Source organism: Bos indicus x Bos taurus, chromosome X (genome assembly GCF_003369695.1).
Source record: "Bos indicus x Bos taurus breed Angus x Brahman F1 hybrid chromosome X, Bos_hybrid_MaternalHap_v2.0, whole genome shotgun sequence".
Lineage (NCBI taxonomy): Eukaryota > Metazoa > Chordata > Mammalia > Artiodactyla > Bovidae > Bos > Bos indicus x Bos taurus.
This window is the reverse complement of record NC_040105.1, coordinates 49103614-49124947: the sequence shown is the minus strand read 5'-3', so window position 1 is coordinate 49124947 and position 21334 is coordinate 49103614. Positions and strand designations below refer to the sequence as shown.

Genomic DNA, 21334 nt, shown 5'->3' with positions numbered 1-21334 from the left:
TCAGAGAATGTTTTGTCTATATTCCCTTTTAGGAATTTTATGGTGTCATGTCCTACATTTTTTTTTTCTTTTAAATTTTATTTTATTTTTAAACTTTACATAATTTTATTAGTTTTGCCAAATATCAAAATGAATCCGCCACAGGCATACATGTGTTCCCCATCCTGAACCCTCCTCCCTCCTCCCTCCCCACACCATCCCTCTGGGTCGTCCCAGTGCACCAGCCCCAAGCATCCAGTATCGCGCATCGAACCTGGACTGGCAACTCGTTTCTTACATGATATTCTACATGTTTCAATGTCACTCTCCCAAATCTTCCCACCCTCTCCCTCTCCCACAGAGTCCATAAGACTGTTCTATACATCAGTGTCTCTTTTGCTATCTCGTACACCAGGTTATTGTTACCATCTTTCTAAATTCCATATATATGCGTTAGTATACTGTATTTATGTTTTTCCTTCTGGCTTACTTCACTCTGTATAATAGGCTCCAGTTTCATCCACCTCATTAGAACTGATTCAAATGTATTCTTTTTAATGGCTGAGTAATACTCCATTGTGTATATGTACCATAGCTTTCTTATCCATTCATCTGCTGATGGACATCTAGGTTGCTTCCATGTCCTGGCTATTATAAACAGTGCTGCGATGAACATTGGGGTACACGTGTCTCTTTCCCTTCTGGTTTCATGTTTTTAAACCATTTTGATTTTATTTTGTATAATGGCATGAGAAAGTGTTACCTTTTTGTTGATGTATAAGTACAGTTTTCACATACCACTTTTTGAACAGACTGGCTTTTCTCTATGTATATTATAGCCTCTTTTATTATAGATTAATTGATCATCTGTGAGTGAATTTATTACTGGTCTCTCTGTTCTGTTCCAATTATCTACATGAATGTTTTTGTGCCAGTTTCACGTTACTTTTACTGTAGCTTTCTGTTATAGTCTGAAGTCTGGAAAGATTATGCCCCCAGCTTTGGCCCTTTTCCTCAGGATTGCTTTAGCAATTCTGCGTCTTTGTAGTTCCATATAAATTTTAGAACTATTCATTTTAGCTCTGTGAAAAAGGTCATTGGAATTCTGATAGAGGATAGCATTAAAACTGTAGATTTATTTGAGTAGTTTGTCCATTTTAACAATATTAATTTTTCAGATCCAGAAACAATGCATACCTTTTTATTTCATTGAATCATCTTCAGTTTCCTTTATCAGTGTTTTATAGTTTTCAGCAGATGGGTCTTTCATCTCTTTGATTAAGTTTATTTCTAGATATTTTATTATTTTTGATGCCATTTTAAATGGAAATTTTTTCTTCATTTTCTCTTTCTGATGAAATCCAAGAGACTTCTGTATATTAACCTTGTATCCTGTTACCCTGCTGAATTCACATATTAGATCTCACAGTTTTTGTGTGACAGCTTTAGGGGTATTTATATAGAGTATTATGTCACCTGCAAATAGTGGCAATTTTGCTTCTTCTTTTCCAGTTTATATAACTTTTGTTTCCTTTTCTCATCAGGTTCCAATACTATGTTGAATATAAGTGGCAAGAATAGGCATCCCTGTTATGTTCCTGAATTTAATGGGAAGGCTGATTGTTTAATACTGAGTATGATATTAGCTGCAGCATTGTCGTATATGGCCATTACTGCATTCAGGTATGTTCTATCTATGTTCACTTTCTGGAATTTTTAATGTAAGTGGAAGGGTGTTAAATTTTGTCAGAAGAACCTTTCTGCCAATGCAGGTGATGAAGAAGACTGGGTTCAATCCCTGGGTCAGAAAGATCCCCTGCAGTAGGAAATGGCAACCTACTCCAGTATTCTTGCCTGGAAAGCTCCATGGACAGAGGACCCTAGTGGACTACAGTCCATGGGGTCACACAAAGTCAAACACGACAGAGTGACTAAACACATACTGAAACAATCACAAGGTTTTTATTATTCAGTGTGTTAATATGGTATATCCCATTGATTTGTCAATATTGAAAAAGGTATACATCCCTGGAATAAACACCAGTTGATTTGGGTAAACAATTGATTTGATATATTTTTGGATTTGGATTACTAATATTTCTTGAGGACTGTTGCATATATGTTAATAAGTGATATTTGCCTGTGATTTTCTTTCTGCTTTTGTTATGTCTTTGGTTTTGATATTGAAAGAGTTAAAAATTAAGGCCCTTTAAGGAGTAGGTGAATATTCTCACTCATGCTTTCCTTAAATCTTGTGCAACAATGTATCTTGCTTGAGAACTGACTTTTCTTTAGGAGCTAATGATCACCCAGCACAAGGTCTTACTCATGAAAATGCTTTTCTTAGATTCATGTTAATAATTTTAATTGTAACAAATCTTGCCTTGAAACCTGTTTCTCAAGACTTGTACCCCTGATTACATAGCAACAGTATATCTTGCCCAGAGACATTGCCTAGAACACATTCTCCCAGGCTAATCTTGTGTCAAAGTTATCTCAGGATGTATGCCTTGGGAAAGGGTCTAGTGTAACTCTTACAACCTTGATATATTCTTTTTATCTGTTTTCAGCAGCTAGCAGAAGAGTATATACTGCCCTACCCAAATTAGCAATGTGGATACTCTCTTGCTCCCTTCTGATGTCTATATCAGAAGCTTTTTCTGTCACTTTCACTTTAAATAAAAATCTACACAAATCTCTGACTGAGACTGTCTTTGGTTCTGGAGTTAAATCTTCTCATTCAGAGACCACTAATCTGGCAACACTATTCACTATACACATAAGCTATCAATATCAGGGTAATGCTGGCCTCATAGAAAGACTTTGGAGGCATTGTTTCCTCTGTATTTTTTTTAATCATTTGAGAAAAATAGGTTTTATCTCTTCTCTAAATGTTGTACTCACAGATAAGTACAGTCTCTAAAGAATGGGCCAGTGAGCAATAGAAAATATGAACATAACAATGGCTAGTAATGAAATCAAATCAGCAATTATAAAAATGCCCCCAAAACAGAAGTACAGGAGGAGATGGCTTCACAGGTGAATTCTGCCAGCATTTAGAGTTGTTCAGCTTCTTTTCATTTGTTTATTAGCCATCTATATGCCTTCTTGGGAGAAATGTCTATTTAGGGCTTTTGCCCACTTTTTGATTGAGTTGTTTGTATTTCTGGTATTGAGTTATATGGGCTATTTGTGTATTTTGGAAATAAATCTTTTGTCAGTTGTTTCAATTGCTATTATTTTCTCCCATTCAGAGGGCTGTCCTTTCACCTTGTTTATAGTTTCCTTTGCTGTGCAAAAACTTTTAAGTTTAATTAGGTCCAACTTGTTTACTTTTGCTTTTATTTCCATTACTCTAGGAGGTAGATAGAGGATCCTGGTGTGATTTATGTCATAGACTGTTCTGCTAAGAGTTTTCTTCTAAGAGTTTTATAGTATCTCATCTTACATTTAGGTCTTTAATCCATTTTGAGTTTATCTTTGTGTATGGTGTTAAGAAGTGTTCTAATTTCATTCTTTTAACATGTATCTGTCCAGTTTTCCCAGCACCAATTATTGAAGAGACTATCTTTGCCCCATTGTATATTCTTCCCTCCTTTGTCAAAATTAAGGTGCCCATAGGTGCATGGGTTTATCTCTGGGCTTTCTATCTTGTTCCGTTTGTCTCTATTTCTGTTTTATGCCAGTACCATACTGTCTTGATGACTGTAGCTTTGTAGTATAGTCAAAAATCAGGAAAGTGGATTCTTCTGGTTCCATTCTTCTTTCTCAAGGTTGCGTTGGCTATTCAGGGTCTTTTCCATTTTCATGTGAATTATGAGATATTTTTGTTCTAGTTCTGTGAAAAATGCCATTTGTAATTTGAAATCTGTACTTCTTGTTTCAAAATAACAAAGGATCTCTCCAATGCTGCTGCTACAGTGATTTTGTTAAAATGCTATGGTCAATATGCCAGCAAATTGGGAAAACCCAACATTGTCTACAGGACTGGAAAAGGTCAGTTTTCATACCAATCCCAAAGAAAGCCGATGCCAAAGAATGTTAAAAGTAACACATAATTACACTCATTTCACATACTAGAAAGTAATGCTCAAAGTTCTCCACACTAGCCTTCAACAGTATGTGAACCAAGAACTTCCAAATGGTCAAGCTGGATTTAGAAAAGGCAGAGGGACCAGAGATCAAACTGCCTACATCTGGCGGATCATAGAAAAAGCAAGAGAATTCCAGAAAAACATCTACTTCATTGACTACTCTAAAGCCTTTGACGGTGTGGATCACATCAAACTGTGGATAATTCTTCAAGAGATGGGAATACCACCTTACCTGCCTCCTGTGAAACCTGTATGCAGGTCAAGAAGTGACACCTAGAACCAGATATGGAACAAGGGACTGGTTCCAAATTGGGAAAGGAGTACATCAAGGCTGTATATTGTCACCCTGCTTATTTAATTTATATGCAGAGTACCTCATGCAAAATGCCAGAGTGGATGAAGCACAAGTTGGAATCAAGATTGCTGGGGAAAATATCAATTAACTCAGATATGCAGATGACATCACCCTTATGGCAGAAAGTGAAGAGGAACTAAAGAGACTAGTGATGAAGATGAACGAAGAGGTTGAAAAACTTGGCTTAAAACTCAACATTCAAAAACTAAGATCACAGCATCCGATGCCATCACTTCATGGCAAGTAGATGGGGAAACAATGTAAACAGTGACAGACTTTATTTTCCTGGGCTCCAAGGAAAAGCTTTATTTTCCTGCAGTCACCATCACTGCAGATGGTGACTGCAGCCATGAAATTAAAAGATGCTTGCTCCCTGGAATAAAAGCTATGACCAAACTAGACAGCATATTAAAAAGCAGAGACATTACTTTGCCAACAAAGGTCCGTCTAGTCAAAGCTATGGTTTTTCCATTAGTCATGTATAAATGTGAGATTTGAACCATAATGACAGTTGAGTGCCAAAGATTTGATGTTTTTGAACTGTGGTATTGGAGAAGACTCTTGAGAGTCCCTTGACAGCAAGGAGATCCAAACAGTCCATCCTAAAGGAAATCAATCCTGAATATTCATTGGAAGGACTGATGCTGAAGCTGAAGCTCCAATACTTTGGCCACTTGGTGAGAAGAGCTGGATTCATTAGAAAAGACCCTGATGCTGGGAAAGATTGAATGCAGGAGGAGAAGGGGATGACAGAGGATGAGATGGTTGGATGGCATCACCAATTCCATTGGCATGAGTTTGCACAAGTTCTGGGAGTTGGTGAAAGACAGGGAAGCCTGGCGTGCTGTAGTCCACGGGGTTGCAAAGAGTTGGACATGACTGAGTAACTGAACAACAACAGTGCATTTAACATTTCTTTTAATGATGACTTGATGGTGCTCATGTCTTTCAGCTTTTGTTTATCTGGGAGGCGTTTTACCTTTCCAACAAATCCAAATGAGATCCTTGCCACATAGAGTGTTCTTATTTGTACATTTTCTTCTTCCATTACTTTAAATATATTTTGCCACGTACTTTTGGCTTGTAGATTTTCTGTTGAAAAGTCATCTGAAAGCCATATGAAAGTATTTGCATATGTCGTGTGTTTCTTTTCTCTTGCTGCTTTTAATATTTATTCTTTATCTTTTGTTTTTGCCATTTTAACTACAGGGATTCTTGTTGATTTCCTTTTTAGGTTAATCCTATTTGTCACTCTCAGTGCTTCTTGGACTTATATCTGTTTTTGTTTTTGTTTTGTTTTCCCATGTTAGGGAATTTTTCAGGTATGTCTTCAGTTATGTTTTCAACCCATTTGTGTCTCTCTTCTCCTTCTGAAACCCCCCTAATGCAAATATTAGGGAGGTTGTGCCCTTGATGTTTTCCCAGAGGTCTCTTGAAAACACCACCTTTCTTTTCATTTTTTAAAATATCTCTATTCAGCGTCAGTGTTTTCTGCTATTCTATTCCACCTCACTGGTTGGTTCCTCTATACTATTTAAAGTACTATGGTTTCCTCCTAGTGTATTTTCCTTTGCATTTGTTGTATTGTTCATCTTTGGTTGTTCTATATGTTTTCTAACTCATTGTCAAAATCTACTTAGCTACTTTCTCTGTGCATCCATTCTTCTCCTGAATTTTTTGTTCACCATTGTGATCACCATTCTGAATTCTTTTTTGGGCAGATTGCCTATGTCCACTTCACTCATCATTTTGAGTAGGTTCCTCTGTAAGCAAACTTATAGGTTACACAAACTTCTAATTGCTCTTAAGGGAAGGTTAAGTAGAAATACACATGTGAGACACTGTGGTGAAGATGAGTAGCTGCAGTCTTTGGACATTCAGCAGAAAGTCCACAGAACATTCTCCAGGAGGACTGGTAGTGATATTGGTGAATCAGGCCTCAGTGCCCAATGAAATTTGCAAGATATAGCAATACAAGGTATCTGGTCAAGGTAGTACTATAAGAAAGAGTATTACTGTAGCAGCAGCATTGCAGAGATACTTTGTTATTTTGAAACAAGAAGTACTTCAGGATTTCAAGTCAAAAGACACTGTTTTACAAAATTCCAATGGGATATATTGTATTATTTTATTGGAGACATTAATGTGTGTGATGTGCATGGTATGGTGTAAAAGGGATTATGTTTCCTGCAGTTTGTGAGCAGAGTATCCATTTTTATTTTCTTTTTAAGGACAGGGTCTTGGTAGGGAAGACCCTGAGAACCTAAGTCAAATAAGTCTGTCACTGCACTTCTTATGAATAAGGCTGCCTATTTTATCCTATACATGTGAGTGCCTTGCCTGGGAAAAGAATTTGTGTTGGTAGCTAACTTAGATATGCATAAACTCAATTTATATGGAAATCCACCTAACTCATTTAACAGAGAACTAAAGAATGAACCTATTTTGTAAACATTAGTATCAGTTGAGGTTTACATGGTATATTACAATTTTGGAGACTTTCAAGTTGGCAGAGGAGTAAGATGGGAAGATCACCTTCAGCCCCACAAACATAAAACAAAAATTTATCTGCATGTAGAACAACTACAGAACACCTTCTGAATGATGGCAGAGGACCCTAGACTTCCAAGAAGTCAAGCCAATCTCATCAGAATGAGGTAGGGCAAAAGATAAAGATTTAAAAAAAAAAAAAAAAGGACAACAGATTTCAGGAAGGAGACCTGAGCCCCAAAAGGTGGTCGTGAAGCAGGAAAAGTTTCCACATACTTGGAAACCTGCTCACAGATGGGATCAGGGGAGCTCAGAGGGGAATCTCAGAGGAGAGCATAGCGACAGTTGCTCTAAAGGCAAACTCGAGAGAATTAATGACAGAGATAATTTGTGAATGGCACTTCCCAGCCATGAAACAACTTGCACACTTGCAGCAAGTGGTGGCTTGGAGCTCAGGCTCATGCTTCGGGGGTCAGACATCAGGAAGAGGACTGGGGTTGACTGCCGTGATGATACTCTGAGGGGGCTAGTATGACATATCTGAGGGAGTCCAGGGAAAAGCCTGGGCCTGTCAGAGAGGCAAAAGATCATTGCCACAGGAATATTCTGACACAGTAAGCCCACAGAACATAGGACTCTGCATTCACAAAGCCTGTAGGGGGATGAGCCACCTGTGGTCTGCAACTCCAGATGTAAGAAACATGGCATCAGTCCCACAGGCAGAAGACCAGAGGCCACTATGGTCTTGACCTCAGGGCTCTCAGCAGCAACCAAGCTATGAGTGGGCATGGGCCACTGCCCACATCTTCCTGGGAGTCAGATCAGCTTGGCTCTGCCAAGAGACCTACAACCAGGAGCCAACTCCCTGGGGAAGGTACACGAACCATCTTGGGCTGTAGCAACTTAACTGTAGGTCTCAGCTGGAGCAGGCACTCCCGATATATCCCAGCTGTATCTGCCATACCTTTCCCTCTCCCCAGCCCAACTGATCAAGTGAGCCCAAAAAGCTGCTACATTCCCTCCCTCATGTCTGCACTGAGAATAGACAACAGAGAGTGGCTGACAAGCAAAGGCAAGCTGAAAGCCAAAGTGTAGTACCAGGGGCTGCATGAGTAAAGGAGAGATTGTGGAATTTAGGTGCAACTGTGGACTTTGGGAAAAAGTACAAACTGGTGTCAGGCAAGATGTGAGTCTGTGCTGAACCCACACTGCCCACAACAGGTCCAGAGACCTTCCTAAAAATACTGGAGGATGTTCTGAGTAGGCAGATTGACTGGAGCACACTGTGTGAAGAGGAAAAGAAAGGAATCACAAGGACATTCTTACTACCAGTCTGTCTCTATATTTCTCTCTTTTTTTCCTCTATCCAGTAAACATCGTTATCCAGATTCAAAGGAGAAATAAAAAACTTTATAGGTAAGCAAAAGTTAAGAGAATTCAGCACCGCCAAACCAGTTTTAAAACAAATGGCAAAGGAACTTCTCTAGAAAGGACATATAAAAGAAAGAAAAGGCCTACAAAAACAAATAAAAAAATAAAATAAATGATAATAGGATCATACATATAAAGAATTACCTTAAAATATTAGTGAACTAAATGCTCCAACCAAAAGAAAGACACAGGTTGTGTGAATGGACACAAAAACAAGACCCCTATATATTCTGTCTAAAAGAGACCAACCTCAGACCTAGGGACACATACAGACTGAAAGTTAGGAGCTGGAAAAAGATATTACATTCAAATGGAAATCAAAAGAAAGCTGGAGTAGTTATATTCATGTCAGATAAAATAGAGTTTAAAATAGAGACTGTTACAAGAGACAATGAAGGATATTACATAATGATCAAGGGATCAATCCAAGGAGATATAAAAAAAATATAAATATATATGCACCCAGTGTAGGAGCACCTCAATACATAAGGCAAATGCTAACAACTATTAAAGGGGAAATCAACAGTAGCACAATATTATTGGGGACTTTAGTACTCCACTCACACCAATGGACAGATCATCCAGATACAAAATAAATGAGGAGACATGGGCTTAACTGATACATTGGACTAAGTGGACCTATGCGGCATTTCATCCAAAAACGGTAGGTTTTGCGTGTGTGTGTGTGTGTGTGTGCACATGGAGCACTCTCCAGGATAGTTCACATCTTGGGTCACAAATCAAGCACTGGTAAATTTTTAAAAATTGAAATCATCTCAAGCATCTTCCCTGACCACAGTGCTGTAAAATTAGATATCAACTACAGGGGGAAAACAAACAAACAAACAAAAATACATGGAGGTTAAACAATACACTTCTGAATAAACAAGAGGTCACTGATGAAATAAAAAAGGAGATAAAAAAAATACCTAGAAGGAAATGACAATGAAAACACCACAACTCAAGACCTATGGGATGCACTGAAAGCAGTGCTAGGAGGGAATTTTGTAACAATATAAGCCTATCTCAAGAAAGAAGAGAAATAGCAAATAAATGACCTAAGCTTAAACCTAAAGCGACTAGAAAAAGAAAAACAAAACAACTCCAAAGTTAGTAGAAGGAAAGACATCATAAAGATCAGAGCAGAAATAAATGAAAAAGAAATGAAGGGAACTATATCAAAGATCAGTAAAACTAAAAGCTGGTTCCTTTAGAAGATAAGCACATAAGACAAATCATTAGCCAGACTCATCAAGAAAAGAAAGAAGACTCAAATCAATAAAATTAGAAATAAAATATAAGTTACAACAGACAATACAGAAATAAGGACCATAAGAGACTAACTACTGTGAGCAACTATATGCTGATAAAATGGACAACCTGAAAGAAATGGACAAATTCTTAGAAAAGTATAACCATCCAAAACTGAACCAGGAAGAAAGAATATTTGAGCAGGTGATCACAAGCAGGGAAACTGGAACTGTAATGAGAAGGAAAAAAAGAAAGAAAGAAATACTCAGGGCCATATGGCTTCATAGGGAAATTCTACCAAAATTTCAGAGAAGAGCTAATACCTATCCTGCTCAAACTCTTCCAGAAAATTTCAGAGGAAGGAAAATTCCAAAACTCATTGTATGAGGTCACCATTACCCTGATATCAAAATCAAATAAAGATGCCCCCCACACACACAGAAAATTACAGGCCAATATCACTGATGAACATACATGTAAAAATCCTCAGCAAAAGTCTAGCAAACAACACATTAAAAAGACCATACATCATGATGAAGTGGGCTTTATTCCAGGGATGAAAGCATCTTTCAATATAGACAAATCAATCAATGTGATACACCATATCCTCTGTCCATGGGATTTCCGTCCTCCATCCATGGGATTTTCCAACAAGAGTACTGGAGTGGGTTACCATTTCCTTCTCCAGGAGATCTTCCAGACCCTGGGATTGAACCTAGGTCTCCCAAATTGCAGGCAGACTTTAATGTGTGAGCCACCAGGGAAGCCCCGAAGAAGGAATGTACCTCAACACTGTTGTTCAGTTGCTCAGTCATATCCAACTCTTTGCAACCCCATGGACTGCAGCACACCAGGCTTCCCTGTCCTTCACCACCTCCTGGAGCTTGCTCAAACTCACGTTCATTGAGTTGGTGATGCCATCCAACTGTCTTGTCCTCTGTCATCCTCTTCTTTTCCTGCCTTCTAATTTCCTAATATCAGGGTCTTTTCTAATGAGTCAGCTCTTCTCACCAGGTGGCCAAAGTATTGGAGTTTCAGCTTCAGCATCAGTCCTTCCAATGAATATTCAGGACTGATTTCCTTTAAGATGGACTGGTTGGACCTCCTTGCTGTCCAAGGGACTCTCAAGAGTCTTCTCCAACACCACAGTTAAAAAGAATCAATTCTTCAGTGCTCAGCCTTCTTTATGGTCCAACTCACATCCATATATGAATACTGGAAAAACCAGAGCTTTGATTAGATGGACATTTTTTGGCAAAGTAATGTCTCTGCTTTTTAATAATGTCTAGGTTTGTCATAGCTTTTCTTCCAAGAAGCATATGTCTTTTAATTTCATGGCTGCAGTTGCCATCTGCAGTGAATTTGGAACCCAAGAAAATAAAGTCTGTCACTGTTTCCATTCTTTCCCCATCTGTTTGCCATGAAGTGATGCAACTGGATGCCATGTTCTTAGTTTTTTGAATATTGAGTTTCAAGCCAGCTTTTTCACTTTCCTGTTGCACCTTCATCAAGAGGCTCTGTAGTTCTTCTTCATTTTCTGCCATAAGGGTAATGTCATCTACATATCTGAGGTTATTGACATTTCTTCTGGCAATCTTGATTCCAGCTTCTGCTTCATCCAGCCTGGCATTTTGCATGATGTACTCTGTATATCAGTTAAATTAGCAGGGTGACAATATACAGCCTTGATGTACTATTTTCCCAATTTGGAACCAGTCATTTTTTTTCCATGTCCAGTTCTAGCTACTTCTTCTTGACCTGCATGCAGGTTTCACAGGAGGCAGGTAAGGTGGTCTGGTATTCCCATCTCTTGAAGAATTTTCCACAGTTTCTGATAATCCATACAGTCCAGGCTTTAGTATAGTGAATGAAGCAGAAGTAGATGTTTTCCTGGAATTCTTGTTCATTTTCTATGATCCACCAGATGTAGGCAGTTTGATCTCTGTTTCCTCTGCCTTTTCTAAATCCAGCTTGAACGTCTGAAAGTTCTTGGTTCATGTACTGTTGAAGCCTGGCTTGTAGAATTTTGAGCATTACTGTACTAGCATGCGTTCAGTTCAGTTCAGTCGCTCAGTCATGTCCTACTCTTTGCGACCCCATGAGCCACAGCATACCAGGCCTCCCTTTCCATCACCAACTCCCAGAGTTCACCCAAAGCCATGTCTATTGAGTCACTGATGCCATCCAACTGTCTCAACCTCTGTTGTCCCCTTCTCCTCCTACCCTCAATCTTTCCCAGCATCAGAGTCTTTTCAAATGAGTCAGCTCTTCACACCAGGTGGCCAGAGTATTGGAGTTTCAGCTTCAGCATCAATCCTTCCAATGAATATTCAGGACTGATCTCCTTTAGGATGGACTGGTTGGATCTCCTTGCAGTCCAAGGGACTCTCAAGAGTCTTCTCCAACAACACAGTTCAAAAGCATCAATTATTCAGTGCTCAGCTTTCTTTATAGCCCAACTCTCACATCCACACATGACCACTGGAAAACCATAGCCTTGACTAGATGGACCTTTGTTGGCAAAGTAATGTCTGCTTTTCAATATGCAGTCTAGGTTGATCATAACTTTCCTTCCAAGGAGCAAGCGTCTTTTAATTTCATGGCTGCAATCAACATCTACAGTGATTTTGGAGCCCAGAAAAATAAAATCAGTCACTGTTTCCCCATCTATTTGCCGTGAAGTGATGGGACCAGATGCCATGATCTTAGTTTCTGAGTGTTGAGCTTTAAACCAACTTTTTCACTCTCATCTTTCATTTTCATCAAGAGGCTCTAGTTCTTCTTCACTTTCTGCCATAAGGGTGGTGTCATCTGCATATCTGAAGTTACTGATATTTCTCTCAGCAATCTTGATTCCAGCCTGTGCTTCCTCCAGCCCAGTGTTTCTCATGATGTACTCTGCATATAAGTTAAATAAGCAGGGTGACAATATACAGCCTTGACGTACTCCTTTTCCTATTGGAACCAGTCTGTTGTTTCATGTCCAGTTCTAACTGTTGCTGCCTGACTTGCACACAAGTTTCTAAAGAGGCAGGTCAGGTGGTCTGGTATTCCCATCTCTTTCAGAATTTTCCACAGTTTATTGTGATCCACACAGTCAAATGCTTTGGCATAGTCAATAAAGCAGAAATAGATGTTTTTCTGAAACTTTCTTGCTTTTTCAATGAGCCATTGGATGTTGGCAATTTGATCTCTGGTTCCTCTGACTTCTAAAACCAGCTTGAACATCTAGAAGTTCAAAATTCATGTATTGCTGAAGCATGGCTTGGAGAATTTTAAGCATCACTTTACTAGCGTGTGAGATGAGTGCAATTGTGGAGTAGTTTCAGCATTCTTTTAAATTGCCTTTCTTTGGGAATGGAATGAAAACTCACTTTTTTCTAGTCCTGTGGCCACTGCTGAGTTTTCCAAATTTGTTGGCATATTGAGTGCAGCACTTTCACAGCATCATCTTTCACGATTTGAAATTCCATCACCTTCACTAGCTTTATTCGTAGTGATGCTTCCTGAGGCCCATTTGACTTCACACTCCAGGATGTCTGGCTCTACGTGAGTAATCACACCATCACGATTATCTGGGTCGTGAAGATCTTTTTTGTACAGTTATTCTGTGTATTCTTGCCACCTCTTCTTAATATCTTCTGCTTCTCTTAGATAACTACCATTTATGTCCTTTATTGAGCCCATCTTTGCGTGAAATGTTTCTTTGGTATCTCTAATTTTCTTGAAGAAATCTCTAGTCTTTCCCATTCTATTGTTTTCCTCTACTTCTTTGTATTGATCCCTGAGGAAGGCTTTATTATCTCTCCTTGCTATTCTTTGGAACTCTGTATTCAAATGGGTATATCTTTCCTTTTCTCCTTTCCTTTTTGCATCCCTTCTTTTCACAGCTATATGTATGGCTTCCTCAGACAGCCATTTTGCTTTTGTGCATTTCTTTTTCTTGGGGATGGTCTTGATCCCTGTCTCCTATACAATGTCACGAACCTCCATCCATAATTCATCAGGCACTCTGTCTATCAGATCTAGTCGCTTAAATCTATTTCTCACTTCCACTGTATAGTCATAAGGGATTTGATTTAGGTCATATCTGAATGGTCTGGTGGCTTTCTCTACTTTCTTAAATTTCAGTCTGAATTTGGCAATAAGAAGTTCATGATCTGAGCCACAGTCAGCTTCCAATCTTGTTTTTGCTGACTGTACAGAGCTTTTCCATCTTTGGCTGCAAATAATATAATCAGTCTTATTTCAGTGTTGACCATCTGGCGATGTCCATGTATGAGATGAGTGAAATTGTGCAGTGATTTGGACATTCTTTGACATTGCCTTTCTTTGGGATTGAAATGAAAACTGACCTTTTGCAGTCTTGTGGCCATGGCTGAGTTTTCTAAATTTTCTAGGATATTGAATGCAGCACTATGATAACATCATCTTTTAGGATTTTAAATAGTTCAACTGGAATTCCATCACCTTTACTAGTTTTTTTCATAGTGATGCTTCCTAAGTTCTACTTCACTTTATACTCCAAGATGTCTGGTTCTAAGTGAGTGATCACGCTATGGTGGTTATCTAGGTCAATAAGATCTTTTAAAAATATTTCTTCTGTGTATTCTTGCCACCTCTGTTTAATATCTTTTGCTTCTAAAGACCATATACTAGGTGGCACTAAAGTAAAGAACCCAGTGCCAATGCAGGAGACATAAGAGATGTGGGCTCGATCCCATGTCAGGAAGATCTCCTTTAAGAGGGCATGGCAATCCACTCCAGTATTCTTGCTTGGAGGATCCTACAAACAGAGGCGTCTGGCAGGCTAAAGTCCATAGGATTACAATGAATTGGACATGACTGAAGCAACTTTGCACAGCACAGAACAGTACATGAAAAACCCATAGCAGACATCATCCTTGATGGTGAAAAGCTGAAAGCATTTCCTCTAAAATCAATAACAAAACAAAAGTGACCACTCTTGCCACTAGCATTCAACATAGTTTTGGAAGTCCTAACCATGGCAATAAGAAAAGAAAAACAAAAGTAATCAAGATTGGAAAAGAAGAAGTAAAAAACTCTCAGTAGATGATATTATAGTATACATAAAAAACCCTAAAAATGCCACCGCAAATTTTCTAGTACTTATCAGTGAATATAACAAAGTTGCAGGATATAAAATTAACATACAGAAGTCTCTTGCATTCCTATATTTTAATAATGAAAAATAAGAATCAGAAATTAAGGAAAGAATAGCATTCACCATTGCAATAAAAAAAGGAAATACTGAAGAATAAATCTACCAAAAGAGACAAAAGACCTGTATGCAAAAACTAAAACACTGATGAATGAAATCAAAGATAACACAAACAAATGGAAAGGTATACCATGTTCTAGGATTGGAAGGCTCAATATTGTGAAAATGGCTATTCTACCCAAAACAATCTACAGATTCAATGCAATACTTACCCAACTACAAATGGTATTTTTCACAGAACTAGAATGAAAACTTTCACAGCTTGTATGGAAACACAAAAGGCCCTGAATATTCAAAGTGTCTTGAGAAAGAAGAATGGAGCTGGAGGAATCGACCTTCCTGACTTCAGACTCTACAAAAAGCTACAGTCATCAAATACAGTGCTGAAACAAAAACAGAAATACAGACCAATGGAACAAGCTAGAAAGCTCAGAGTTAAACCCACACAACTGTGGGCACCTTATATGTGACAAAATAAGAAAGAATATACAGTGGAGAAAGACAGTCTTTTCAATAACTGGTGCTGGGAAAACTAGAATTAAAATTAGAATCCTCCCTAATACCATACCGAAAGATAAACTCAAAATGTGTGGTTAAAGACCTAAATGTAAGACCAGAAACTATAAAATTCATAGAAGAAAACTTAGGCAGAACTCTTTTTGAAATAAATCAAAGCAAGGTCCTCTATGACGCATATCCTAGAGTAATGGAAATAAAAACAAAAGGAAACAAATGGCACCTAGTTTAACTTAAAAGCTTTTGCACCACAAAGGAAACTATAAACAAGGTAAAAAGACAACCCTCAGAATGGGAGAAAATAACAGCAAATGAAACAACTGAAAAAGGATTAATCTTCAAAACATATAAGCAACTCATTCAACTCAATAGTGGAAAAACAAACAACCCAATCAAAAGTGGACAAAAGACATAAACAGACATTTCTCCAAAGAAGACACACAGATGGCTAATGAACATTTGAAAAGGTACTAAGCATCAGCGTCACTCATTATTCAATTCGTTTCAGTTCAGTCATTCAGTCGTGTCCAACTCTATGCGACCCCTCTTTGAATCACAGCACGCCAGGCCTCCCTGTCCATCACCAACTCAAAGAGTTCACCCAAACTCATGTGCATCAAGTCGGTGATGCCATCCAGCCATCTCCTCCTCTGTCGTCCCTTCACCTCGTGCCCCCAATCCCTCCCAGCCTCAGGGTCTTTTCCAATGAGTCAACTCTTCACATGAGGTGGCCAAAGTATTGGAGTTTCAGCTTCAGCATCAGTCCTTCCAATGAACATCCAGGACTGGTCTCCTTTAGGTTGGACTGGGTGGATCTCCTTGCAGTCCAAGGGACTCTCAGGAGTCTTCTCCAACACCACAGTTCAGAAACATCAATTCTTCGGTGCTCAGCTTTCTTCACAGTCCAACTCTCACATCCATACATGACCACTGGAAAAACCATAGCCTTAACTAGATGGACCTTCATTGGCAAATTAGTATCTATGCTTTTTAATATGATATCTAGGTTGGTCATAACTTTACTTCCTCATTATTAGAGAAATTCAAATCAAAACTACAATGAGGTATCACCTCACACCTGTCAGAGTTGACACAATCAAAATCTCTACAAACAATTGAAAGGTTGTTGCTGAACCATGAAAGACTCTGGGATTCTTGGCCTCTGGAGGAGAATTCAATCCAGAGCCAGAGACAAGGCTTGATCACTTAGAGCTTTTTGTGTAATAAAGTTTTATTAAAGTATAAAAGAGATAAAGAAAGCTTCTGACAAAGACATCAGAAGGGAAAAAAGAGTGCCCCCTCGCTAGTGTTAGAAAGGGAGTTATATACTTTTTAATTAGTTATTACAATGAATCAAAAGAATGCCTGGAGATTGTAAAGATCTTACTAGACCCACTCCCATAATTTACATTTTAAGATAACAGGATTAGCCAGAAGGTTTTCAGGAAGGAGAACCTATTTGTAGGGCAGCAATGGAGACCCACCTAGATAGCATATTAAAAAGCAAAGACTACTTTGTCAACAAGGTCCATCTAGTCAAGACTATGGTTTTTCCTATAGTTATGTGTGGATGTGAAAGTTGGACTATAAATAAAGCTGACCACAGAAGAATCGATGCTTTTGAACTGTGGTGTTGGAGAAGACTCTTGAGAGTCCCTTGGACTGCAAGAAGATCCAACCAGTCCATCCTAAAGGAGATTAGTCCTGGGTGTTGATTGGAAGGACTGATGTTGAAGCTGAAACTCAAATATTTTGGGCACCTGATGTGACAAACTGACTCATTTGAAAAGACCCTGATGTTGGGAAAGATTGAAGGCAGGAGGAGAAGGGCACAACAAAAGTTGAGATGGTTAGATGGCATCACCAAGTCAATGGACATGGGTTTGGGTAAACTCTGGGAGTTGGTGATAGACAGGGAGGCCTGGTGTGCTGCAGTTCATGGGGTTGTAAAGAGTCGGACACGACTCAGAGACTGAACTGAACTGAAATGAATGGAGACACAGACAGAGAGAACAGACTTGTGGACACAGTAGGGGAAGGAGAGGATTGGATGAATTGAGAAAGTAGCATTGAAACATACATTCAGTTCAGTTCAGTCACACAGTTGTGTCCAACTCTCTGTGACCCCGTGGACTGCAGCATGCCAGGCCTCCCTGTCTATTGCCAACTCCCAGAGTTCATTGAAACTCAAGTCCATTGAGCCAGTGATGCCATCCAACCATCTCATCCTCTGTCTTCCCCTTCTCTTCCTGCCTTCAATCTTTCCCAGCATCAGGGTCTTTCAAATGAGTCAGTTTGTCACATCAGGTGGCCAAAGTATTGGAGTTTCAGCTTCAGCATCAGTCCTTCCAATGAATACCCAGGACTGATTTCCTTTAGGATGGACTGGTTGGATCTCCTTGTAGTCCAAGGGACTCTCAAGAATCTTCTCCAACACCACAGTTCAAAAGTATCAATTCTTTGGTGCTCAGCTTTCTTTATAGTCCAACTCTGACATCCATACATGACTACTGGAAAAACCATAGCTTTGACTATGTATTTAAAATAGATAGCTAGTAGTAATTTGCTGTATGATGCAGGGAGCTCAAATCCAAAGCCCTGTGACAACATATAGGAGTGGGACAAGGTGGGATGTGGGAGGGAGGTTCAAGAACTGGAGGACATGTATATCTGTGGCTGATGTATGGCAAAATGCAACACAATGTTGTAAATAAATTAGTTATTTAAATAATATGTTTCAAGAAAATATTCTAGGATGAAAAACTTGAATTTCAATATTTAAAGATCATCAAATTCCCTTAATGATGGATAAGAAGAAACTCTCTACACATGTATGATTATTAATTCTTAATAGAAATTCTAATGAAATAAGTGCAAATGAAAAGCTTAGAAGTCTTCAGAGGGAAAAACATTTCACATACAAAATATTTCCAATATGCATAGTATTGAAATTCTCAGTAGAAATTCTAAATGCTAGAAGAAGATAGAGTGATCTCCTAATAATCCAGAGGAAGAGTGATTTCAACTCAAAAGCTCACCTTTATCAAATGGGAAGATAAAGTTATCCTCAGACATGTAATGAAAATCTGAATAATTCCCATGAACCTTGGGAATATTAAAGGGTATGCTCCATTAAATTAGGAAGTAAACTGAGAAATGGAAAGTCTTGGGTTTCAGACAACAATAGATCCATGGAAGAGGGAGAAGGGGTGAAGGAGAGGAGACATTCAAGATGAGATTTGTGCAGCTAAGTAGGCAATTAGTGTGAATGGAAGTGGAGGACAGAGACTGAAGCTGGGATGGCCTAACAAGGAAAACATGGCAGAATTCTGAAGTATTTGCAATTTCTATAGGATATTTATATGCCACAGGAGCAAATTAAACAACCAAATAATACGTTAATATTAGAAATTAGACCTGATTAATCCTAGGGGTGGGGTGGGGAAAGAAAGCTGTGTCTCTAATAAAGAAGTGTAACCACAGTTTTACTGATAAGTCAGTTCTCAATATTTATACTGTTGTAGTAATATAAATATTGAATGTTAGCTTAACACCTTGCCTGTATTAATTTCCTTCTTTGTGGAAAAATGAATAATCTTTACATGTGCCTGCTAAGTCACTTCAGTTGTGTACGACTTTGCAACCCCATGGACTGTAGCCTGCCAGGCTCCTCTGTCCATTGGCTTCTCCAGGCAAGAATACTGGAGTGGGTTGCCATGCCCTCCTCCAGGGGATCTTCTCAACCCAGAGATTGGACCCATGTATCTTAAGTCTCCTGCATTGACAGTCAGGTTCTTTACCACTAGCGCCACCTGAGAAGCTCCTATTTTAAACATAACCATGTGGCTTCCCTTGTAGCTCAGCTGGTAAAGAATCTGCCTGCAGTGGAAGAGACTCTAATTCGATTCCTGGTAAAGAATCTGCCTGCAGTGCAAGAGACTCTAATTCGATTCCTGGTAAAGAATCTGCCTGCAGTGCAAGAGACTCTGATTCGATTCCTGGGTAGAGAAGATTCCCTGGAGAAGGGATGGGCTTTCCTGTTGGCTCAGACAATAAAGCATCTGCCTGCAATGAGGGAGACGTGGTTTCAATCCCTGGGTTGGGAAGATCCCCTGAAGGAGGGTATAGCAACCCACTCCAGTATTCTTGCCCAGAGTATCCCCATGGACAAAGCAGCCTAGTGGGCTACAGTTCATGGGGTTTCAAAGAGTCCGACATGATTCAACTACTAAGCACACACACACTCTTTGTATGCCATGTGAAGAAATAAAATTTGTTTTGTTTTTCCCCTATACTATAATCTCGTCCCTAGTAGACTGTTTACATCAAACATACACACACACACACATATATATATATACACACACACACATAGCTTTCTAGAATAATATGCAAGTAAGTGTATTTTATAGCTTGGTTATATTATATGTAATTATGCACTTTCTGTATGTATTTTTTAACTGTAAATTTAATGATTCATGCTTTTCAACAAAGTAAGAAAATTCAGGTTACCATTTACATATTTGGCACTCAGGGTGTATTTCTTGTCATTTTGTCTTTTAAGAGTGATTTGTATGTTTGTGAGCTCAGTGTACATGGAGCCCTATACTCTTAAATGTGTACTATAAGTACAATGATCATAATCAAGTCATTTCTTCAGTGTGTCATTACAATGCAGATATCTGATTAAGATTAAATATTTAAAATGTCAAAAAAGTTTTGTGTGTTGTAACAATGGAATTGGGGCATAAAAATAATAAAACAGGAATTTTATATTAAGGTGCTCTGGGACAATCCAGAGGGATGGGGTGGGGAGGTGGGAAGGGGGTTCAGGATGGGGGGACACATGTGCACCTATGGCTGATTCATGTCAATGTATGGCAAAAACCATCACAATATTGTAATTATCCTCCAATTAAAACATTAATTAATTTTTAAAAATAAAATAATGTTCTATATAATGTATATTGATACGTTTTTTTTTCTATTCCTTTAGAGAAATTGAAACAAATGGAGTACTAACAAATAGATACAATAGGAGGCAATTTCTCAACTTACAATGCATTTGCTCAATTGCTGAGGCTGAGGAATGACTGTTATGATAAAGTATGAATGAACTAATCTTTTCTTGAATAAGAAGAACAGTTCTGGGTGAAAATGCTTTCATTTTTCCTCCTCACTTTTTATAAGCTCCATTGACAATGACAACAAATGAAAAATATTGTGGAAAAGCCGAGACAAACAACTTCTTTAAAAACAGCTGTGTGAACTTTCGTACTAATGACTCCCTACCCAGCTCCTTCTCCTTGAGAGGGAGACATTTCTCATTTTATACAAGAAAGCAATTTGTTGTAAGAGTCCTTGAATTAAACCTTCAGAATAAAAGGAAGTTCAGAAACTATTTGAAGAGTCTTAGAAGCAATGCAAGCCACACTCTCAGGTTTATGTCAATTGATGTGGTAACAAATTCCCAAGAGCTCTTTCCCAAGACCTCTGATTGCAGGCAGCATTCAGTACTGAAGGATGATGACACACCAGCATTACAAGCATCCTAGAAGAATATGGGGGCAAGCTGTTGGCAGCAAACTACACCTACCTGGTTCAGTTCATGAACTGGCTGAACCCATTTGAAGCTTTTTATACTTGAGTTTAGCAGAAAAAATGGTACATCGAAGTGAGGTCAAGGAAAACAGCCATTTCCAAAATTAAAATGATAATTTGGACTTGCTAATATGCCTTACAAGTTAACCGATAGTGTTTCCTGACCTGGATTTTTCATATATAAGCTTTAGATCATAAGGTCCAAATAAATTTATAATTATAAGACAAACTTATACAGCTTCTATAAGGACTTAGATGACCATGAACACATACCAAAAAGAACAAGGAACAAGTTTTGAAATGAGAATGAGACAGTGACAAAAAAGTAATAAGATTGGTTTTTATATATTTATGAAGACCTAAGTTTATCAGATA

At 38.6% G+C, this 21334-nt stretch overlaps 1 long non-coding RNA gene across 1 annotated transcript; it reads left to right on the top strand.

Moving 5' to 3' along the window:
- Nucleotides 1–1332: 1332 nt before the first annotated feature.
- LOC113887644 lies at nt 1333–20759 on the top strand. Its single transcript, XR_003509777.1, has 2 exons — nt 1333–1662; nt 20355–20759. It is a non-coding gene; the product is annotated as an uncharacterized LOC113887644 (long non-coding RNA).
- Nucleotides 20760–21334: the final 575 nt, after the last annotated feature.